Raw genomic sequence first — 22,366 nt, forward strand, 5'->3', positions numbered from 1 at the left:
AGGTGAAGGACGGCTTTCACACACACTTAACTCTCAGAACTGAGCGTGTGGAGAGACATTCGTTCATCTAGCACAAAGGGAACGGTTTGCAGGAGAAACTTTTACACTGGCTTCTCAGTCTGTTTCCTAGTGCCGGTTTGAAGTTCCTGCAGTTTTCACTGTAAAACCGAGTTGGAGATAGTACCTCCCCATATATATGTTTAGAGTGGTGTTTGCAACTGAAACGGAACTTTGTGTTCCCAGCAAGATATTTGAAGTGCGGCTTTAACACACACTTATCTCTCAGAACTGAGCATGTGGAGAGACGTTCGTTCATCTAGCACAAATGGAACGGGTTGCAGGAGAAACTTTTACTCTGGTTTCTCAGTCTGTTTCCTAGTGCCGGTTTGAAGTTCCTGAAGTTTTCACTGTAAAACCGAGTTGGAGCTAGTACCTCCCCATATATATGTTTGGAGTGGAGTTTGCAACTGAAAAGAAACTTTGTGTTCCCAACATGCTAGGTGAAGGACGGCTTTCACACACACATAACTCTCAGAACTGAGCATGTGGAGAGACTTTCGTTCATCTAGCACAAAGGGAACGGGTTGCAGGAGAAACTTTTACTCTGGTTTCTCAGTCTGTTTCCTAGTGCCGGTTTGAAGTTCCTGCAGTTTTCACTGTAAAACCGAGTTGGAGCTAGTACCACCCCATATATATGTATGGAGTGGAGTTTGCAACTGAAGAGAAACTTTGTGTTCCCAACAAGCTAGGTGAAGGACGGCTTTCACACACACTTATCTCTCAGAACTGAGCATGTGGAGAGACTTTCGTTCATCTAGCAAAATGGTAACGGGTTGCAGGAGAAATTTTTACTCTGGCTTCTCAGTCTGTTTCCTAGTGCCAGTTTGAAGTTCCTGCAGTTTTCACTGTAAAACCGAGTTGGAGCTAGTACCTCCCCATATATATGTTTAGAGTGGTGTTTGCAACTGAAAAGGAACTTTGTGTTCCCAGCAAGATATTTGAAGTGCGGCTTTAACACACACTTATCTCTCAGAACTGAGCATGTGGAGAGACGTTCGTTCATTTAGCACAAATGGAACGGGTTGCAGGAGAAACTTTTACTCTGCTTTCTCAGTCTGTTTCCTAGTGCCGGTTCCAAGTTCCTGCCGTTTTCACTGTAAAACCGAGTTGGAGCTTGTACCTCCCCATATATATGTTTGAGTGAAGTTTGCAACTGAAAAGAAACTTTGTGTTCCAAACAAGCTTGGTGAAGGACGGCTTTCACACACACATAACTCTCAGAACTGAGCATGTGGAGAGACATTCGTTCATCTAGCACAAAGGGAACGGGTTGCAGGAGAAACTTTTACTCTGGTTTCTCAGTCTGTTTCCTAGTGCCGGTTTGAAGTTCCTGCAGTTTTCACTGTAAAACCGAGTTGGAGCTAGTACCTACCCATATATATGTATGGAGTGGAGTTTGCAACTGAAGAGAAACTTTGTGTTCCCAACAAGCTAGGTGAAGGACGGCTTTCACACTCACTTATCTCTCAGAACTGAGCATGTGGAGAGACTTTCGTTCATCTAGCACAAATGGAACGGGTTGCAGGAGAAACTTTTACTCTGGCTTCTCATTCTGTTTCCTAGTGCCGGTTTGAAGTTCCTGCAGTTTTCACAGTAAAACCGAGTTGGAGCTAGTACCTCCCCATATATATGTTTAGAGTGGAGTTTGCAACTGAAAAGAAACTTTGTGTTCCCAGCAAGCTATTTGAAGTGCGGCTTAACACACACTTATCTCTCAGAACTGAGCATGCGGAGAGACGTTCGTTCATCTAGCACAAAGGGAACGGGTTGCAGAGGAAACTTTTACTTTGCTTTCTCAGTCTGTTTCCTAGTGCCGGTTTGAAGTTCCTGCAGTTTTCACTGTAAATCCGAGTTGGAGCTAGTACCTCCCCATATATATGTATGGATTGGAGTTTGCAACTGAAGAGAAACTTTGTGTTCCCAACAAGCTAGGTGAAGAACGGCTTTCACACACACTTATCTCTCAGAACTTAGCATGTGGAGAGACTATCTTTCATCTAGCAAAAAGGGAACGGGTTGCAGGAGAAACTTTTACTCTGGCTTCTCAGTCTGTTTCCTAGTGCCGGTTTGAAGTTCCTGCAGTTTTCACTGTAAAACCGAGTTGGAGCTAGTACCTCCCCATATATATGTTTAGAGTGGTGTTTGCAACTGAAAAGAAACTTTGTGTTCCCAGCAAGCTATTTGAAGTGCGGCTTTAACACACACTTATTTCTCAGAACTGAGCATGTGGAGAGACGTTCGTTCATCTAGCACAAAGGGAACGGGTTGCAGGAGAAACTTTTACTCTGGTTTCTCAGTCTGTTCCCTAGTGCCGGTTTGAAGTTCCTGCAGTTTTCACTGTAAAACAGAGTTGGAGCTAGTACCTCCCCATATATATGTATGGAGTGGAGTTGGCAACTGAAGAGAATCTTTGTGTTCCCAACAAGCAAGGTGAAGGACGGCTTTCACACACACTTGTCTCTCAGAAATGAGCATGTGTAGAGACTTTCGTTCATGTAGCACAAAGGGAACGGATTGTAGGAGAAACTTTTACTCTGGTTTCTCAGTCTGTTTCCTAGTGCCGGTTTGAATTTCCTGCAATTTTCACTGTAAAACCGAGTTGGAGCTAGTACCTACCCATATAAATGTTTGGAGTGGAGTTTGAAACTGAAAAGAAACTTTGTGTTCCCAACAAGCTACGTGAAGGACGGCTTTCACACACACATAACTATCAGAACTGAGCATGTGGAGAGACTTTCGTTCATCTAGCACAAAGGGAACGGGTTGCAGGGGAAACTTTTACTCTGGCTTCTCAGTCTGTTTCCTAGTGCCGGTTTGAAGTTCCTGCAGTTGTCACTGTAAAACCGAGCTGGAGCTAGTACCTCCCCATATATATGTTTAGAGTGGTGTTTGCAACTGAAAAGAAACTTTGTGTTCCCAGCAAGCTATATGAAGTGCGGCTTTAACACACACTTAAATCTCAGAACTGAGCATGTGGAGAGACGTTCATTCATCTAGCACAAAGGGAACGGGTTGCAGGAGAAACTTTTACTCTGCTTTCTCAGTCTGTTTCCTAGTGCCGGTTTGAAGTTCCTGCAGTTTTCACTGTAAATCCGAGTTGGAGCTTGTACCTCCCCATATATATGTATCGAGTGGAGTTTGCAACTGAAGAGAAACTTTGTGTTCCCAACAAGCTAGGTGAAGGACGGGTTTCACACACACTTATCTCTCAGAACTGAGCATGTGGAGAGACGTTCGTTCATCTAGCACAAAGCGAACGGGTTGCAGGAGAAACTTTTACTCTGACTTCTCAGTCTGTTTCCTAGTGCCGGTTGGAAGTTCCTGCAGTTTTCACTGTAAAACCGTGTTGGAGCTAGTACCTCCCCATATATATGTTTAGAGTGGTGTTTGCAACTGAAAAGAAACTTTGTGTTCCCAGCAAGCTATATGAAGTGCGGCTTTAACACACACTTAACTCTCAGAACTGAGCATGTGGAGAGACGTTCATTCATCTAGCACAAAGGGAACGGGTTGCAGGAGAAACTTTTACTCTGCTTTCTCAGTCTGTTTCCTAGTGCCTGTTTGAAGTTCCTGCAGTTTTCACTGTAAATCCGAGTTGGAGCTTGTACCTCCCCATATATATGTATCGATTGGAGTTTGCAACTGAAGAGAAACTTTGTGTTCCCAACAAGCTAGTTGAAGGACGGGTTTCACACACACTTATCTCTCAGAACTGAGCATGTGGAGAGACGTTCGTTCATCTAGCACAAAGCGAACGTGTTGCAGGAGAAACTTTTACTCTGACTTCTCAGTCTGTTTCCTAGTGCCGGTTGGAAGTTCCTGCAGTTTTCACTGTAAAACCGAGTTGGAGCTAGTACCTCCCCATATATATGTAAGGAGTGGTGTTTGCAACTGAAAAGAAACTTTGTGTTCCCAACAAGCTATTTGAAGTGCGGCTTTAACACACACTTGTCTCTCAGAAATGAGCATGTGGAGAGACGTTCGTTCATCTAGCACAAAGGGAACGGGTTGCAGGAGAAACTTTTACTCTGCTTTCTCAGTCTGTTTCCTAGTGCCGGTTTGAAGTTCCTGTAGTTTTCACTGTAAAACCGAGTTGGAGCTAGTACCTCCCCATATATATGTTTGGAGTGGAGTTCGCAACTGAAAAGAAACTTTGTGTTCCCAACAAGCTAGGTGAAGGACGGCTTTCACACACACATAACTCTCAGAACTGAGCATGTGGAGAGACTTTCGTTCATCTAGCACAAAGGGAACGGGTTGCAGGAGAAACATTTTCTCTGGTTTCTCAGTCTGTTTCCTAGTGCCGGTTTGAAGTTCCTGCAGTTTTCACTGTAAAACCGGGTTGGAGCTAGTAACTACCCATATATATGTATGGAATGGAGTTTGCAACTGAAGAGAAACTTTGTGTTCCCAACAAGCTAGGTGAAGGACGGCTTTCACACACACTTAACTCTCAGAACTGAGCGTGTGGAGAGACATTCGTTCATCTAGCACAAAGGGAACGGTTTGCAGGAGAAACTTTTACACTGGCTTCTCAGTCTGTTTCCTAGTGCCGGTTTGAAGTTCCTGCAGTTTTCACTGTAAAACCGAGTTGGAGATAGTACCTCCCCATATATATGTTTAGAGTGGTGTTTGCAACTGAAACGGAACTTTGTGTTCCCAGCAAGATATTTGAAGTGCGGCTTTAACACACACTTATCTCTCAGAACTGAGCATGTGGAGAGACGTTCGTTCATCTAGCACAAATGGAACGGGTTGCAGGAGAAACTTTTACTCTGGTTTCTCAGTCTGTTTCCTAGTGCCGGTTTGAAGTTCCTGAAGTTTTCACTGTAAAACCGAGTTGGAGCTAGTACCTCCCCATATATATGTTTGGAGTGGAGTTTGCAACTGAAAAGAAACTTTGTGTTCCCAACAAGCTAGGTGAAGGACGGCTTTCACACACACATAACTCTCAGAACTGAGCATGTGGAGAGACTTTCGTTCATCTAGCACAAAGGGAACGGGTTGCAGGAGAAACTTTTACTCTGGTTTCTCAGTCTGTTTCCTAGTGCCGGTTTGAAGTTCCTGCAGTTTTCACTGTAAAACCGAGTTGGAGCTAGTACCACCCCATATATATGTATGGAGTGGAGTTTGCAACTGAAGAGAAACTTTGTGTTCCCAACAAGCTAGGTGAAGGACGGCTTTCACACACACTTATCTCTCAGAACTGAGCATGTGGAGAGACTTTCGTTCATCTAGCAAAATGGTAACGGGTTGCAGGAGAAATTTTTACTCTGGCTTCTCAGTCTGTTTCCTAGTGCCAGTTTGAAGTTCCTGCAGTTTTCACTGTAAAACCGAGTTGGAGCTAGTACCTCCCCATATATATGTTTAGAGTGGTGTTTGCAACTGAAAAGGAACTTTGTGTTCCCAGCAAGATATTTGAAGTGCGGCTTTAACACACACTTATCTCTCAGAACTGAGCATGTGGAGAGACGTTCGTTCATTTAGCACAAATGGAACGGGTTGCAGGAGAAACTTTTACTCTGCTTTCTCAGTCTGTTTCCTAGTGCCGGTTCCAAGTTCCTGCCGTTTTCACTGTAAAACCGAGTTGGAGCTTGTACCTCCCCATATATATGTTTGAGTGAAGTTTGCAACTGAAAAGAAACTTTGTGTTCCAAACAAGCTTGGTGAAGGACGGCTTTCACACACACATAACTCTCAGAACTGAGCATGTGGAGAGACATTCGTTCATCTAGCACAAAGGGAACGGGTTGCAGGAGAAACTTTTACTCTGGTTTCTCAGTCTGTTTCCTAGTGCCGGTTTGAAGTTCCTGCAGTTTTCACTGTAAAACCGAGTTGGAGCTAGTACCTACCCATATATATGTATGGAGTGGAGTTTGCAACTGAAGAGAAACTTTGTGTTCCCAACAAGCTAGGTGAAGGACGGCTTTCACACTCACTTATCTCTCAGAACTGAGCATGTGGAGAGACTTTCGTTCATCTAGCACAAATGGAACGGGTTGCAGGAGAAACTTTTACTCTGGCTTCTCATTCTGTTTCCTAGTGCCGGTTTGAAGTTCCTGCAGTTTTCACAGTAAAACCGAGTTGGAGCTAGTACCTCCCCATATATATGTTTAGAGTGGAGTTTGCAACTGAAAAGAAACTTTGTGTTCCCAGCAAGCTATTTGAAGTGCGGCTTAACACACACTTATCTCTCAGAACTGAGCATGCGGAGAGACGTTCGTTCATCTAGCACAAAGGGAACGGGTTGCAGAGGAAACTTTTACTTTGCTTTCTCAGTCTGTTTCCTAGTGCCGGTTTGAAGTTCCTGCAGTTTTCACTGTAAATCCGAGTTGGAGCTAGTACCTCCCCATATATATGTATGGATTGGAGTTTGCAACTGAAGAGAAACTTTGTGTTCCCAACAAGCTAGGTGAAGAACGGCTTTCACACACACTTATCTCTCAGAACTTAGCATGTGGAGAGACTATCTTTCATCTAGCAAAAAGGGAACGGGTTGCAGGAGAAACTTTTACTCTGGCTTCTCAGTCTGTTTCCTAGTGCCGGTTTGAAGTTCCTGCAGTTTTCACTGTAAAACCGAGTTGGAGCTAGTACCTCCCCATATATATGTTTAGAGTGGTGTTTGCAACTGAAAAGAAACTTTGTGTTCCCAGCAAGCTATTTGAAGTGCGGCTTTAACACACACTTATTTCTCAGAACTGAGCATGTGGAGAGACGTTCGTTCATCTAGCACAAAGGGAACGGGTTGCAGGAGAAACTTTTACTCTGGTTTCTCAGTCTGTTCCCTAGTGCCGGTTTGAAGTTCCTGCAGTTTTCACTGTAAAACAGAGTTGGAGCTAGTACCTCCCCATATATATGTATGGAGTGGAGTTGGCAACTGAAGAGAATCTTTGTGTTCCCAACAAGCAAGGTGAAGGACGGCTTTCACACACACTTGTCTCTCAGAAATGAGCATGTGTAGAGACTTTCGTTCATGTAGCACAAAGGGAACGGATTGTAGGAGAAACTTTTACTCTGGTTTCTCAGTCTGTTTCCTAGTGCCGGTTTGAATTTCCTGCAATTTTCACTGTAAAACCGAGTTGGAGCTAGTACCTACCCATATAAATGTTTGGAGTGGAGTTTGAAACTGAAAAGAAACTTTGTGTTCCCAACAAGCTACGTGAAGGACGGCTTTCACACACACATAACTATCAGAACTGAGCATGTGGAGAGACTTTCGTTCATCTAGCACAAAGGGAACGGGTTGCAGGGGAAACTTTTACTCTGGCTTCTCAGTCTGTTTCCTAGTGCCGGTTTGAAGTTCCTGCAGTTGTCACTGTAAAACCGAGCTGGAGCTAGTACCTCCCCATATATATGTTTAGAGTGGTGTTTGCAACTGAAAAGAAACTTTGTGTTCCCAGCAAGCTATATGAAGTGCGGCTTTAACACACACTTAAATCTCAGAACTGAGCATGTGGAGAGACGTTCATTCATCTAGCACAAAGGGAACGGGTTGCAGGAGAAACTTTTACTCTGCTTTCTCAGTCTGTTTCCTAGTGCCGGTTTGAAGTTCCTGCAGTTTTCACTGTAAATCCGAGTTGGAGCTTGTACCTCCCCATATATATGTATCGAGTGGAGTTTGCAACTGAAGAGAAACTTTGTGTTCCCAACAAGCTAGGTGAAGGACGGGTTTCACACACACTTATCTCTCAGAACTGAGCATGTGGAGAGACGTTCGTTCATCTAGCACAAAGCGAACGGGTTGCAGGAGAAACTTTTACTCTGACTTCTCAGTCTGTTTCCTAGTGCTGGTTGGAAGTTCCTGCAGTTTTCACTGTAAAACCGTGTTGGAGCTAGTACCTCCCCATATATATGTTTAGAGTGGTGTTTGCAACTGAAAAGAAACTTTGTGTTCCCAGCAAGCTATATGAAGTGCGGCTTTAACACACACTTAACTCTCAGAACTGAGCATGTGGAGAGACGTTCATTCATCTAGCACAAAGGGAACGGGTTGCAGGAGAAACTTTTACTCTGCTTTCTCAGTCTGTTTCCTAGTGCCTGTTTGAAGTTCCTGCAGTTTTCACTGTAAATCCGAGTTGGAGCTTGTACCTCCCCATATATATGTATCGATTGGAGTTTGCAACTGAAGAGAAACTTTGTGTTCCCAACAAGCTAGTTGAAGGACGGGTTTCACACACACTTATCTCTCAGAACTGAGCATGTGGAGAGACGTTCGTTCATCTAGCACAAAGCGAACGTGTTGCAGGAGAAACTTTTACTCTGACTTCTCAGTCTGTTTCCTAGTGCCGGTTGGAAGTTCCTGCAGTTTTCACTGTAAAACCGAGTTGGAGCTAGTACCTCCCCATATATATGTAAGGAGTGGTGTTTGCAACTGAAAAGAAACTTTGTGTTCCCAACAAGCTATTTGAAGTGCGGCTTTAACACACACTTGTCTCTCAGAAATGAGCATGTGGAGAGACGTTCGTTCATCTAGCACAAAGGGAACGGGTTGCAGGAGAAACTTTTACTCTGCTTTCTCAGTCTGTTTCCTAGTGCCGGTTTGAAGTTCCTGTAGTTTTCACTGTAAAACCGAGTTGGAGCTAGTACCTCCCCATATATATGTTTGAAGTGGAGTTCACAACTGAAAAGAAACTTTGTGTTCCCAACAAGCTAGGTGAAGGACGGCTTTCACACACACATAACTCTCAGAACTGAGCATGTGGAGAGACTTTCGTTCATCTAGCACAAAGGGAACGGGTTGCAGGAGAAACATTTTCTCTGGTTTCTCAGTCTGTTTCCTAGTGCCGATTTGAAGTTCCTGCAGTTTTCACTGTAAAACCGGGTTGGAGCTAGTAACTACCCATATATATGTATGGAATGGAGTTTGCAACTGAAGAGAAACTTTGTGTTCCCAACAAGCTAGGTGAAGGACGGCTTTCACACACACTTATCTCTCAGAACTGAGCGTGTGGAGAGACATTCGTTCATCTAGCACAAAGGGAACGGTTTGCAGGAGAAACTTTTACACTGGCTTCTCAGTCTGTTTCCTAGTGCCGGTTTGAAGTTCCTGCAGTTTTCACTGTAAAACCGAGTTGGAGATAGTACCCCCCCATATATATGTTTAGAGTGGTGTTTGCAACTGAAACGGAACTTTGTGTTCCAAGCAAGATATTTGAAGTGCGGCTTTAACACACACTTATCTCTCAGAACTGAGCATGTGGAGAGACGTTCGTTCATCTAGCACAAATGGAACGGGTTGCAGGAGAAACTTTTACTCTGGTTTCTCAGTCTGTTTCCTAGTGCCGGTTTGAAGTTCCTGAAGTTTTCACTGTAAAACCGAGTTGGAGCTAGTACCTCCCCATATATATGTTTGGAGTGGAGTTTGCAACTGAAAAGAAACTTTGTGTTCCCAACAAGCTAGGTGAAGGACGGCTTTCACACACACATAACTCTCAGAACTGAGCATGTGGAGAGACTTTCGTTCATCTAGCACAAAGGGAACGGGTTGCAGGAGAAACTTTTACTCTGGTTTCTCAGTCTGTTTCCTAGTGCCGGTTTGAAGTTCCTGCAGTTTTCACTGTAAAACCGAGTTGAAGCTAGTACCACCCCATATATATGTATGGAGTGGAGTTTGCAACTGAAGAGAAACTTTGTGTTCCCAACAAGCTAGGTGAAGGACGACTTTCACACACACTTATCTCTCAGAACTGAGCATGTGGAGAGACTTTCGTTCATCTAGCACAAAGGTAACGGGTTGCAGGAGAAACTTTTACTCTGGCTTCTCAGTCTGTTTCCTAGTGCCAGTTTGAAGTTCCTGCAGTTTTCACTGTAAAACCGAGTTGGAGCTAGTACCTCCCCATATATATGTTTAGAGTGGTGTTTGCAACTGAAAAGGAACTTTGTGTTCCCAGCAAGATATTTGAAGTGCGGCTTTAACACACACTTATCTCTCAGAACTGAGCATGTGGAGAGACGTTCGTTCATTTAGCACAAATGGAACGGGTTGCAGGAGAAACTTTTACTCTGCTTTCTCAGTCTGTTTCCTAGTGCCGGTTTCAAGTTCCTGCAGTTTTCACTGTAAAACCGAGTTGGAGCTTGTACCTCCCCATATATATGTTTGGAGTGAAGTTTGCAACTGAAAAGAAACTTTGTGTTCCCAACAAGCTTGGTGAAGGACGGCTTTCACACACACATAACTCTCAGAACTGAGCATGTGGATAGACATTCGTTTATCTAGCACAAAGGGAACGGGTTGCAGGAGAAACTTTTACTCTGGTTTCTCAGTCTGTTTCCTAGTGCCGGTTTCAAGTTCCTGCAGTTTTCACTGTAAAACCGAGTTGGAGCTTGTACCTCCCCATATATATGTTTGGAGTGAAGTTTGCAACTGAAAAGAAACTTTGTGTTCCCAACAAGCTTGGTGAAGTACGGCTTTCACACACACATAACTCTCAGAACTGAGCATGTGGAGAGACATTCGTTTATCTAGCACAAAGGGAACGGGTTGCAGGAGAAACTTTTACTCTGGTTTCTCAGTCTGTTTCCTAGTGCCGGTTTGAAGTTCCTGCAGTTTTCACTGTAAAACCGAGTTGGAGCTAGTACCTACCCATATATATGTATGGATTGGAGTTTGCAACTGAAGAGAAACTTTGTGTTCCCAACAAGCTAGGTGAAGGACGGCTTTCACACACACTTATCTCTCAGAACTGAGCATGTGGAGAGACTTTCGTTCATCTAGCACAAATGGAACGGGTTGCAGGAGAAACTTTTACTCTGGCTTCTAATTCTGTTTCCTAGTGCCGGTTTGAAGTTCCTGCAGTTTTCACAGTAAAACCGAGTTGGAGCTTGTACCTCCCCATATATATGTTTAGAGTGGTGTTTGCAACTGAAAAGAAACTTTGTGTTCCCAGCAAGCTATATGCAGTGCGGCTTTAACACACACTTAACTCTCAGAACTGAGCATGTGGAGAGACATTCATTCATCTAGCACAAAGGGAACGGGTTGCAGGAGAAACTTTTACTCTGCTTTCTCAGTCTGTTTCCTAGTGCCGGTTTGAAGTTCCTGCAGTTTTCACTGTAAATCCGAGTTGGAGCTTGTACCTCCCCATATATATGTATCGAGTGGAGTTTGCAACTGAAGAGAAACTTTGTGTTCCCAACAAGCTAGGTGAAGGACGGGTTTCACACACACTTATCTCTCAGAACTGAGCATGTGGAGAGACGTTCGTTCATCTAGCACAAAGCGAACGGGTTGCAGGAGAAACTTTTACTCTGACTTCTCAGTCTGTTTCCTAGTGCCGGTTGGAAGTTCCTGCAGTTTTCACTGTAAAACCGAGTTGGAGCTAGTACCTCCCCATATATATGTTTAGAGTGGTGTTTGCAACTGAAAAGAAACTTTGTGTTCCCAGCAAGGTATTTGAAGTGCGGCTTTAACACACACTTGTGTCTCAGAACTGAGCATGTGGAGAGACGTTCGTTCATCTAGCACAAAGGGAACGGGTTGCAGGAGAAACTTTTACTCTGCTTTCTCAGTCTGTTTCCTAGTGCCGGTTTGAAGTTCCTGCAGTTTTCACTGTAAAACCGAGTTGGAGCTAGTACCTCCCCATATATATGTATGGAGTTGAGTTTGCAACTGAAGAGAATCTTTGTGTTCCCAACAAGCTAGGTCAAGGACGGCTTTAACACCCACTTATCTCTCAGAACTGAGCATGTGGAGAGACTTTCTTTCATCTAGCACAAAGGGAACGGTTTGCAGTAGTAACTTATACTCTGCTTTCTCAGTCTCTTTCCTACTGCCAGTATGAATTTCCTGCAGTTTTCACTGTAAAACCGAGTTGGAGCTAGTACCTCCTCATATATATATTTAGAGTGGTGTTTGCAACTGAAAAGAAACTTTGTGTTCCCAGCAAGCTATATGAAGTGCGGCTTTAACACACACTTAACTCTCAGAACTGAGCATGTGGAGAGACGTTCATTCATCTAGCACAAAGGGAACGGGTTGCAGGAGAAACTTTTACTCTGCTTTCTCAGTCTGTTTCCTAGTGCCGGTTTGAAGTTCCTGCAGTTTTCACTGTAAATCCGAGTTGGAGCTTGTACCTCCCCATATATATGTATCGATTGGAGTTTGCAACTGAAGAGAAACTTTGTGTTCCCAACAAGCTAGGTGAAGGACGGGTTTCACACACACTTATCTCTCAGAACTGAGCATGTGGAGAGACGTTCGTTCATCTAGCACAAAGTGAACGGGTTGCAGGAGAAACTTTTACTCTGACTTCTCTGTCTGTTTCCTAGTGCCGGTTGGAAGTTCCTGCAGTTTTCACTGTAAAACCGAGTTGGAGCTAGTACCTCCCCATATATATGTTTAGAGTGGTGTTTGCAACTGAAAAGAAACTTTGTGTTCCCAGCAAGCTATTTGAAGTGCGGCTTTAACACACACTTGTCTCTCAGAACTGAGCATGTGGAGAGACGTTCGTTCATCTAGCACAAAGGGAACGGGTTGCAGGAGAAACTTTTACTCTGCTTTCTCAGTCTGTTTCCTAGTGCCGGTTTGAAGTTCCTGCAGTTTTCACTGTAAAACCGAGTTGGAGCTAGTACCTCCCCATATATATGTATGGAGTTGAGTTTGCAACTGAAGAGAAACTTTGTGTTCCCAACAAGCTAGGTGAAGGACGGCTTTAACACACACATATCTCTCAGAACTGAGCATGTGGAGAGACTTTCGTTCATCTAGCACAAAGGGAACGGTTTGCAGTAGTAACTTTTACTCTGCATTCTCAGTCTCTTTCCTACTGCCAGTATGAAGTTCCTGCAGTTTTCACTGTAAAACCGAGTTGGAGCTCGTACCTCCCCATATATATGTTTGGAGTGGTGTTTGCAACTGAAAAGAAACTTTGTGTTCCCAGTAAGCTATTTGAAGTGCGGCTTTAACACACACTTATCTCTCACAACTGAGCATGTGGAGAGACGTTCGTTCATCTAGCACAAAGGGAACGGGTTGCAGGAGAAACTTTTACTCTGGTTTCTCAGTCTGTTCCCTAGTGCCGGTTTGAAGTTCCTGCAGTTTTCACTGTAAAACAGAGTTGGAGTTAGTACCTCCCCATATATATGTATGGAGTGGAGTTGGCAACTGAAGAGAATCTTTGTGTTCCCAACAAGCAAGGTGAAGGACGGCTTTCACACACACTTGTATCTCAGAAATGAGCATGTGTAGAGACTTTCGTTCATGTAGCACAAAGGGAACGGGTTGTAGGAGAAACTTTTACTCTGGTTTCTCAGTCTGTTTCCTAGTGCCGGTTTGAAGTTCCTGCAATTTTCACTGTAAAACAGAGTTGGAGCTAGTACCTACCCATATAAATGTTTGGAGTGGAGTTTGAAACTGAAAAGAAACTTTGTGTTCCCAACAAGCTACGTGAAGGACGGCTTTCACACACTTATCTCTCAGAACTGAGCATGTGGAGAGACTTTCTTTCATCTAACACAAAGGGAACGGGTTGCAGGAGAAACGTTTACTCTGGCTTCTCAGTCTGTTTCCTAGTGCCGGTTTGAAGTTCCTGCAGTTTTCACTGTAAAACCGAGTTGGAGCTAGTACCTCCCCATATAAATGTTTAGAGTGGTGATTGCAACTGAAAAGAAACTTTGTGTTCCCAGCAAGCTATTTGAAGTGCGGCTTTAACACACACTTATCTCTCACAACTGAGCATGTGGAGAGACGTTCGTTCATCTAGCACAAAGGGAACGGGTTGCAGGAGAAACTTTTACTCTGCTTTCTCAGTCTGTTTCCTAGTGCCGGTTTGAAGTTCCTGCAGTTTTCACTGTAAAACCGAGTTGGAGCTAGTACCTCCCCATATATATGTATGGAGAGGAGTTGGCAACTGAAGAGAAACTTTGTGTTCCCAACAAGCTAGGTGAAGGACGGCTTTCACACACACATAACTATCAGAACTGAGCATGTGGAGAGACTTTCGTTCATCTAGCACAAAGGGAACGGATTGCAGGAGAAACTTTACTCTGGTTTCTCAGTCTGTTTCCTAGTGCCGGTTTGAAGTTCCTGCAGTTTTCACTGTAAAACCGAGTTGGAGCTAGTACCTCCCCATATATATGTATGGAGTGGAGTTTGCAACTGAAAAGAAACTTTGTGTTCCCAACAAGCTAAGTGAAGGACGGCTTTCACACACACATATCTCTCAGAACTGAGCATGTGGAGAGACTTTCGTTCATCTAGCACAAAGGGAACGGGTTGCAGGGGAAACTTTTACTGTGGCTTCTCAGTCTGTTTCCTAGTGCCGGTTTGAAGTTCCTGCAGTTTTCACTGTAAAACCGAGCTGGAGCTAGTACCTCCCCATATATATGTTTAGAGTGGTGTTTGCAACTGAAAAGAAACTTTGTGTTCCCAGCAAGCTATATGAAGTGCGGCTTTAACACACACTTAACTCTCAGAACTGAGCATGTGGAGAGACGTTCATTCATCTAGCACAAAGGGAACGGGTTGCAGGAGAAACTTTTACTCTGCTTTCTCAGTCTGTTTCCTAGTGCCGGTTTGAAGTTCCTGCAGTTTTCACTGTAAATCCGAGTTGGAGCTTGTACCTCCCCATATATATGTATCGAGTGGAGTTTGCAACTGAAGAGAAACTTTGTGTTCCCAACAAGCTAGGTGAAGGACGGTTTTCACACACACTTATCTCTCAGAACTGAGCATGTGGAGAGACGTTCGTTCATCTAGCACAAAGCGAACGTGTTGCAGGAGAAACTTTTACTCTGACTTCTCAGTCTGTTTCCTAGTGCCGGTTGGAAGTTCCTGCAGTTTTCACTGTAAAACCGAGTTGGAGCTAGTACCTCCCCATATATATGTTTAGAGTGGTGTTTGCAACTGAAAAGAAACTTTGTGTTCCCAGCAAGCTATTTGAAGTGCGGCTTTAACACACACTTAAATCTCAGAACTGAGCATGTGGAGAGACGTTCGTTCATCTAGCACAAAGGGAACAGGTTGCAGGAGAAAGTTTTACTCTGCTTTCTCAGTCTGTTACCTAGTGCCGGTTTGAAGTTCCTGCAGTTTTCACTGTAAAACCGAGTTTGAGCTAGTACCTCCCCATATATATGTATGGAGTTGAGTTTGCAACTGAAGAGAATCTTTGTGTTCCCAACAAGCTAGGTGAAGGACGGCTTTAACACACACTTATCTCTCAGAACTGAGCATGTGGAGAGACTTTCTTTCATCTAGCACAAAGGGAACTGTTTGCAGTAGTAACTTTTACTCTGCTTTCTCAGTCTCTTTCCTACTGCCAGTATGAAGTTCCTGCAGTTTTCACTGTAAAACCGAGTTGGAGCTCGTACCTCCCCATATATATGTTTGGAGTGGAGTTTGCAACTGAAGAGAAACTTTGTGTTCCCAACAAGCTATGTGAATGACGGCTTTCACACACACTTATCTCTCAGAACTGAGCATGTGGATAGACTTTCGTTCATCTAGCACAAAGGGAACGGGTTGCAGGAGAAACTTTTACTCTGGCTTCTCAGTCTGTTTCCTAGTGCCGGTTTGAAGTTCCTGCAGTTTTCACTGTAAAACCGAGTTGGAGCTAGTACCTCCCCATATTATGTTTGGAGTGGAGTTTGCAAATGAAAAGAAACTTTGTGTTCCCAACAAGCTAGTTGAAGGACGGCTTTCACACACACATAACTCTCAGAACTGAGCATGTGGAGAGAGTTTCGTTCATCTAGCACAAAGGGAACGGGTTGCTTTAGAAACTTTTACTCTGGTTTCTTAGTCTGTTTCCTAGTGCCGGTTTGAAGTTCCTGCAGTTTTCACTGTAAAACCGAGTTCTAGCTAGTACCTCCCCATATATATGTATGGAGTGGTGTTTGCAACTGAAGAGAAAATTTGTGTTCCCAACAAGCTAGGTTAAGGACGGCTTTCACACACACATAACTCTCAGAAATGAGCATGTGGAGAGACTTTCGTTCATCTTGCACAAAGGGAACGAGTTGCAGGAGAAACTTTTACTCTGGTTTCTCAGTCTGTTTCCTAGTGCCGGTTTGAAGTTCCTGCAATTTTCAGTGTAAAACCGAGTTGGAGCTAGTACCTCCCCATTTATTTGTATGGAGTGGAGTTTGCATCTGAAGAGAAACTTTGTGTTCCCAACAAGCTAGGTGAAGGACGGCTTTCACACGCACTTATCTCTCAGAACTAAGCATGTGTAGAGACTTTCGTTCATCTAGCATGAAGGGAACGGGTTGCAGGAGAAACTTTTACTCTGGCTTCTCAGTTTGTTTCCTAGTGCCGGTTTGAAGTTCCTGCAGTTTTCACTGTAAGACAGAGTTGGAGCTAGTACCTCCCCATATATATGTTTGGAGTGGAGTTTGCAACTGAAAAGAAACTTTGTGTTCCCAAGAAGCTATGTGAAGGACGGCTTTCACACACATAACTCTAAGAACTGAGCATGTGGAGAGACTTTCATTCATCTAACACAAAGGGAACGGTTTGCAGGAGGAACTTTTACTCTGGTTTCTCAGTCTGTTTCCTAGTGCAGGTTTGAAGTTCCTGCAGTTTTCACTGTAAAACCGAGTTGGAGCTAGTACCTCCCCATATATATGTATGGAGTGGAGTTTGCAACTGAAAAGAAACATTGTGTTCCCAAAAAGCTTGGTGAAATATGGCATCATGGACAATTATCTCTTACAACTGAGTTTGTGGAGAGACGTTCGTTCAGGTAGCACAAAGGGAACGGGATGCAGGGTAAACATTTACACTGGATTTTCAGGCTGTTTCATAGTGCCGGTTTTAAGTTCCTGCAGTTTTATTTGTGAAAAAGATTTGGAGCTAGTAAATCCCCATATATATTTGTGGATTGGAGATTGCATCTTAAATAAACTTTGTGTTAAATAACAAGATAGGTGAAGGACGGCTTTCACACCAAATTATCTCTCAGAAATGTGCATGTGAGAGTCGTTCATTCATCTAGCACAAAGACAATGGGTTGCAGGAGAAAATTTTACTCTAGTTTCTCAGGCTGTTTCCTAGTGCCGGGTTGAAAATCCTACACTTTTCACAGTGAAACCTATTTGGAGCTAGAACTTCCCCATATATATGTACGTAGTGGAGTTTGCAACTGAAAAGAATCTTTGTTTTTCCAACAAGCAATTTGAAGGACTGCTTTCACACACACTTATCTCTCAGAACTGAGCATGTGGAGAGACGTTCGTTTATCTAGCTAAAAGGGAACGGGTTGCATTAGAACATTTACTCTGGATTCTCAGGGTTTTTCCTAGTGCCGTTTTGAAGTTCCTGCATTTTTCACTGTAAAACCGATTTGGACCTAGTACCTCCCCAAATAAAAGTATGGAGTGGAGGTTGCAACGGAAAAGAAACTTTGTGTTCTTTAGAAGCTAGGTGAAGGAAGCTTTCACACACACATGTCTCTCAGAACTGAGCATGTGGAGAGACGTTCGAACATCTAGCACAAAAGGAACGGGTTGCAGGAGAAACTATTCTCAGGTTTCTCAGCCTGTTTCCTAGTGCCGGTTTGAATTTCCTGCAGGATTCACTGTAAAACCGAGTTGGAGCTAGTACCTCCAAATTTATATGTATGGGGTGGATTTTGCAACTGAAAGGAAACTTTGTGTTCCCAAAAAGCAAGTTTAAAAAAGGCTTTCACACATACTTATCTCTCAGAACTGAGCATGTGGAGAGTCTTTTGTTCATCTAGCACAATGGGAACGGGTTGCAGGCGAAACTTTTACTCTGGTTTCTCAGTCTGTTTCCTAGTGCCGGTTTGAAGTTCCTGCAGTTTTCACTGTAAAACCGAGTTGGAGCTAGTACCTACCCATATATATGTATGGACTGGAGTTTGCAACTGAAGAGAAACTTTGTGTTCCCAACAAGCTAGGTGAAGGACGGCTTTCACACACACTTATCTCTCAGAACTGAGCATGTGGAGAGACGTTCGTTCATCTAGCACAAAGGGAACGGGTAGCATGAGAAACTTTTACTCTGGTTTCTCAGTCTGTTTCCTAGTGCCTGTTTGAAGTTCCTGCAGTTTTCACTGTAAAACCGTGTTGGAGCTAGTACCTACCCATATATATGTATGGAGTGGAGTTTGCAACTGAAAAGAAACTTTGTGTTCCCAACCAGCTAGGTGAAGGACGGCTTTCACACACAATTATATTTCAGAAATGAGCATGTGAAGAGACCTTCGTACATCTAGCAAAAAGGGAACTGGTTGCAGGAGAAACATTTACTCTGGTTTCTCAGTCTGTTTCCTAGTGCCGGTTTGAAGTTCCTGCAGTTTTCACTATAAAACCGAGTTTTAGCTTGTACCTCCCCATATATATGTAGGGAGTGGTGTTGGCAACTGAAGAGAAATTTTGTGTTCCCAAAAAGATATGTGAAGGACGGCTTTCACACACACATATCTCTCAGAACTGAGCATTTGGAGAGACGTTCGTTCATCTAGCACAAAGCGAACGGGTTGCAGGAGAAACTTTTCTATGGTTTCTCAGCCTGTTTCCTATTGCCGGTTAGAAGTTCCTACAGTTTTCAATGTAAAACCGAGTTGGAGATAGTACCTTCATATATATATGTACGGAGTGGAGTTTGCAACTGAAAAGAAACTTTGTGTTCCCAACAAGCTATGTGAATGACGGTTTTAACACACAATTATCTCTCAGAACTTAGCATGTGTAGAGACGTTCGTTCATGTAGCACAAATGGAACAGTTTGCAGGGGAAACTTTTACACTGGTTTCTCAGTCTGTTTCCTAGTGCCGGTTAGAATTTCCTGCAGTTTTCACTGTAAAACCGAGTTGGAGCTAGTACCTCCCCATATATATGTATGGAGTGGAGTTGGCAAATGAAGAGAAACTTTGTGTTCCCAAAAACCTAGTTGAAGGGCGGCTTTCACACACACTTATCTCTCAGAACTGAGCATGTGGAGAGACGTTCGTTCATCTAGTACAAAGGGAACAGGTTGCAGGAGAAACTTTTACTCTAGTTTCTCAGTCTGTTTCCTAGTGCCGGTTTGAAGTTCCTGCAGTTTTCACTGTAATACTGAGTTGGAGCTAGTACCTCCACATATATATGTATGTAGTCGAGTTTGCAACTGAAGAGAAACTTTGTGTTCCCAACAAGCTAGGTGAAGGACGGCTTTCACACACACATATCCCTCAGAACTGAGCATGTGGAGAGACGTTCGTTCATCTAGCACAAACGGAACGGGTTGCAGGAAAAACTTTTACTCTGGTTTCTCAGTTTGTTTCCTAGTGCCGGTTTGAAGTTCCTGCAGTTTTCACTGTAAAACAGAGTTGGAGCTAGTACCTCCCCATATATATGTATGGACTGGAGTTTGCAACTGAAAAGAAACTTTGTGTTCCAAACAAGCTAAGTGAAGGACGGCTTTCACACACACATATCTCTCAGAATTCTGCATGTGGAGAGACGTTCGTTCATCTAGCACAAAGGGAACGGGTGGCAGGAGAAATTTTTCTCAGGTTTCTCAGTCTGTTTCCTAGTGCCGGTTTGAAGTTCCTGCAGGTTTCACTGTAAAACCGAGTTGGAGCTAGTACCTCCCCATATATATGTATGGAGTGGAGTTTGCAACTGAAGAGAAACTTTGTGTTCCCCACAAGCTAGTTGAAGGACGGCTTTCACACACACATATCTCTCAGAACTGAGCATGTGGAGATACGTTCGTTTATCTAGCACAAAGGGAACGAGTTGCAGTGGAAACTTTTACTCTGGTTTCTCAGTCTGTTTCCTAGTGCCGGTTTGAAGTTCCTGCAGTTTTCACTGTAAATCCGAGTTGGAGCTAGTACCTACCCATATATATGTATCGAGTGGAGTTTGCAACTGAAGAGAAACTTTGTGTTCCCAACAAGCTAGGTGAAGGACGGGTTTCACACACACTTATCTCTCAGAACTGAGCATGTGGAGAGACGTTCGTTCATCTAGCACAAAGCGAACGGGTTGCAGGAAAAACTTTTACTCTGACTTCTCAGTCTGTTTCCTAGTGCCGGTTGGAAGTTCCTGCAGTTTTCACTGTAAAACCGAGTTGGAGCTAGTACCTCCCCATATATATGTTTAGAGTGGTGTTTGCAACTGAAAAGAAACTTTGTGTTCCCAGCAAGCTATTTGAAGTGCGGCTTTAACACACACTTAACTCTCAGAACTTAGCATGTGGAGAGACGTTCGTTCATCTAGCACAAAGGGAACGGGTTGCAGGAGAAACTTTTACTCTGCTTTCTCAGTCTGTTTCCTAGTGCCGGTTTGAAGTTCCTGCAGTTTTCACTGTAAAACCGAGTTGGAGCTAGTACCTCCCCATATATATGTATGGAGTTGAGTTTGCAACTGAAGAGAATCTTTGTGTTCCCAACAAGCTAGGTGAAGAACGGCTTTAACACACACTTATCTCTCAGAACTGAGCATGTGGAGAGACGTTCGTTCATCTAGCACAAAGGAACGGGTTGCAGGAGAAACTTTTACTCTGGTTTCTCAGTCTGTTTCCTAGTGCCGGAGTGAAGTTCCTGCAGTTTTCACTGTAAAACCGAGTTGGAGCTAGTAACTTCCCATATATATGTATGGAGTAGAGTTTGCAACTGAAGAGAATCTTTGTGTTCCCTACAAGCTAGGTGAAGGACGGCTTTCACACACACTTGTCTCTCAGAACTGAGCATGTGGAGAGAAGTTCGTTCATGTAGCACAAAGTGAACGGGTTGTAGGAGAAACTTTAACTCTGGATTCTCAGTCTGTTTCCTAGTGCCGGTTTGAAGTTCCTGCAGTTTTCACTGTAAAACCGAGTTGGAGCTAGTACCTACCCATATATAAGTTTGGAGTGGAGTTTGCAACTGAAAAGAAACTTTGGGTTCCCAACAATCTACGTGAATGTCGGCTTTCACACACACTTATCTCTCAGAACTGAGCATGTGGAGAGACGTTCGTTCATCTAGCAAAAAGGGAACTGGTTGCAGGAGAAACTTTTACTCAGCATTGTCAGTCTGTTTCCTAGTGCCGGTTTGAAGTTCCTGCAGTTTTCACTGTAAAACCGAGTTGGAGCTAGTAACTCCCCATATATATGTATGGAGTGGAGTTGGCAACTGAAAAGAAACATTGTGTTCCCAAAAAGCTTGGTGAAATATGGCATCATGGACAATTATCTCTTACAACTGAGTTTGTGGAGAGACGTTCGTTCAGGTAGCACAAAGGGAACGGGATGCAGGGTAAACATTTACACTGGATTTTCAGGCTGTTTCATAGTGCCGGTTTTAAGTTCCTGCAGTTTTATTTGTGAAAAAGATTTGGAGCTAGTAAATCCCCATATATATTTGTGGATTGGAGATTGCATCTTAAATAAACTTTGTGTTAAATAACAAGATAGGTGAAGGACGGCTTTCACACCAAATTATCTCTCAGAAATGTGCATGTGAGAGTCGTTCATTCATCTAGCACAAAGACAATGGGTTGCAGGAGAAAATTTTACTCTAGTTTCTCAGGCTGTTTCCTAGTGCCGGGTTGAAAATCCTACACTTTTCACAGTGAAACCTATTTGGAGCTAGAACTTCCCCATATATATGTACGTAGTGGAGTTTGCAACTGAAAAGAATCTTTGTTTTTCCAACAAGCAATTTGAAGGACTGCTTTCACACACACTTATCTCTCAGAACTGAGCATGTGGAGAGACGTTCGTTTATCTAGCTAAAAGGGAACGGGTTGCATTAGAACATTTACTCTGGATTCTCAGGGTTTTTCCTAGTGCCGTTTTGAAGTTCCTGCATTTTTCACTGTAAAACCGATTTGGACCTAGTACCTCCCCAAATAAAAGTATGGAGTGGAGGTTGCAACGGAAAAGAAACTTTGTGTTCTTTAGAAGCTAGGTGAAGGAAGCTTTCACACACACATGTCTCTCAGAACTGAGCATGTGGAGAGACGTTCGAACATCTAGCACAAAAGGAACGGGTTGCAGGAGAAACTATTCTCAGGTTTCTCAGCCTGTTTCCTAGTGCCGGTTTGAATTTCCTGCAGGATTCACTGTAAAACCGAGTTGGAGCTAGTACCTCCAAATTTATATGTATGGGGTGGATTTTGCAACTGAAAGGAAACTTTGTGTTCCCAAAAAGCAAGTTTAAAAAAGGCTTTCACACATACTTATCTCTCAGAACTGAGCATGTGGAGAGTCTTTTGTTCATCTAGCACAATGGGAACGGGTTGCAGGCGAAACTTTTACTCTGGTTTCTCAGTCTGTTTCCTAGTGCCGGTTTGAAGTTCCTGCAGTTTTCACTGTAAAACCGAGTTGGAGCTAGTACCTACCCATATATATGTATGGACTGGAGTTTGCAACTGAAGAGAA

This window comes from Camelus bactrianus, unplaced genomic scaffold (genome assembly GCF_048773025.1).
Source record: "Camelus bactrianus isolate YW-2024 breed Bactrian camel unplaced genomic scaffold, ASM4877302v1 HiC_scaffold_44, whole genome shotgun sequence".
NCBI lineage: Eukaryota > Metazoa > Chordata > Mammalia > Artiodactyla > Camelidae > Camelus > Camelus bactrianus.